Genomic DNA, 2,238 nt, shown 5'->3' with positions numbered 1-2,238 from the left:
GAGTGCTTGCTTCGCATGCACAGGCCCTGGGTTCAATATAAAAAAAAAAAAAAAAAAAAGGGAGGGAAAAGCCTTAAAATCTGAGGGTGGAGACAATGTTATAAAGAAGGCGGAACATTGGTATGTCATAAGCTCAAGGCCAACGACCCAACAGAAAAACAAGACAAGAACAAAATGGTTCAAATAAAATCAAAGGCCAAAAGGCTCCTGCATATAGAAAAAGATGCTCCAACCCTTTGTTCAAGATGTGCAATTTGAGCCGGGGGGCGTGGCGCCACCCACCTATAAACTCAGCGATTTCAGGTAGGAAGATCTCAGCAATTTGGCTAGACCCTGTTTCAAAAAGAAGGGACCGGGGGAATGTGGCTCAACGGTAGAGCACCGCGGGTTCAATCTCCAGTACTGGTTTTAAAAAAATGATGTGCAAATTAGGGCTGAAGATGTAGCTCAGTGGTAGAGCACTTGCCTAGCAAGTGGGAGGCCCTGCCTTCCATTCCCAGCACCGGAAAAAAATGCAAATTAGAATTAGTCTGAGGTATCATTTTTTTTAATCCCTTAATTTAATAAAAATTCAAAAATTTAATAATATAATCTGCTGGATAGGATGAAGGGAGGGCATTCCCTAGGGCATGCAGTGGTACACCCAGTGGTGAGCAGTGTGGCAGGATCTGGCAGTTATAAATGCCTTTACCCTTGGCTCAGCAATGCCGGCACCGGAAATTCAATAACTGCACCTGCCCATTTCCGAAATACACATGGTTACTTATTTCATCAGGGTTTATAACAGTAAATGATTAGAAATAGCTCAGGTGTCCATAAGGGGTTGATAGAATAGCTATGGTACATCTGTCTAACAGAATACTGTCCAGCATCTGATGAAGCTCACTGAGGACCAGGGAAGCCCTCCAAGAGACAGCAGAGCACAGTGATTAAGAACTGGACTCAGGAGAGGGGACCTGGCAGCTACTGCACTGACAGTCCCCTGGAAGTGGGGCTGGCACAGGGACAGCAATGATGACACTGAAGATATTTCATTGTTTGACACAGAAAAAGAGACAACAGAGCAAGAAAATCCAAAATCACGCATCCAGTGGCACCCTTTTTCCATTTGTTCTATCACATGATAGCCTGTCTTCTCTGTGCATTGCTCAGCAGCAGCTTTAGAGCCTGTATGATGGCAATTACCTTGTTGCTGCCATGTGCATTTCGGGCAGTAGAGAAAGCTAGACCAGTGGTGGGCCTTCTGTGGTAGAGTCATATCCGTGAGGATGGAAAGCCTCATTTAATGTGTGAATCCAGGAAGGCAACTCCTCGGGAGAACAAAACTGTTTTAGAGGCTGAATCAAGGGTTCTTTGACTGGGACTGATTGCCTGTCCAGTGCTGTGGTTGATGTTTGCCCTTAGTGCTCTCTTCCCCTTCAGAGTGCAGTGGTTGGCTGTGGTGATCATAGGTGTGGTGCTACAAGGTGCCAACCTGTTACAAATCGGGCAGCAGGAAGAACTTAACCAGCAAGTACCTTGTACTTGAAAAGTGTCATTGGAGATGATCAGATTTCTTCATATATATATATATATATATATATATATATATATATTTTTTTTTTTTTTTTTTTTTTTTTTTTAGTTGGCGGTGGAACTTCATTTTATTTATATGCAGTGCTGAGACTCCAACCCAGTGCATCACACATGCTAGGCAAGCGCTCTACTACTGAGCCCTACCCCAGCCCTCGGATTTCTTCAATAGAAAGCTTATACATTCTGTGACATTGGGGAACAGCCAAAGAGAATCTTAACTATGAACTGTTTGGAGCTCAGTCCATTGCAAAGAGAAATGTTGGGTTTGTTTTTTTCACTTAAAAGTTTTGTTTTTAAAAAGAAAACAGCTGTGTGTGGTGATGCATGCCTGTAATACCATGACCTGGGAGACAGAGGCAGGAGAATCACAAGTTTGAGGCCAGACTCAGCTAAGTACCCTGTTTCAAAATTAAAAAATGAAAAGATCTTGGGATGTAGCTCAGTGGTAAAGTGCCCCTGGGTTCAATCCCAGCATTAAAAAAAAAAAAAAAAAAAAAAGAAGAAGAAGAAGAAAAGAAAAAAAAGAAAGAAAAGAAAACCATTTTCATACTAAGTTTTTATTTATTTTCTCTAGAAGTTGGGGTTAGGAAGTTTGGGTCATAGAAACATCATCAGAATTTATTTTATGGGGTACATAAATACATATAGTATGTATATATGCAT

At 41.7% G+C, this 2,238-nt stretch overlaps 1 pseudogene; it reads left to right on the top strand.

Moving 5' to 3' along the window:
* Positions 1–223: 223 nt before the first annotated feature.
* Positions 224–1,547, top strand: LOC124989310 (Golgi apparatus membrane protein TVP23 homolog B-like; annotated as a pseudogene).
* The last annotated feature ends 691 nt before the right edge of the window (positions 1,548–2,238 follow it).

Source organism: Sciurus carolinensis, chromosome 7 (assembly GCF_902686445.1).
Source record: "Sciurus carolinensis chromosome 7, mSciCar1.2, whole genome shotgun sequence".
NCBI classification, from domain to species: domain Eukaryota; kingdom Metazoa; phylum Chordata; class Mammalia; order Rodentia; family Sciuridae; genus Sciurus; species Sciurus carolinensis.
Note: the sequence above shows the minus strand (reverse complement) of the source record. Positions and strands in the feature narration are given on the sequence as shown.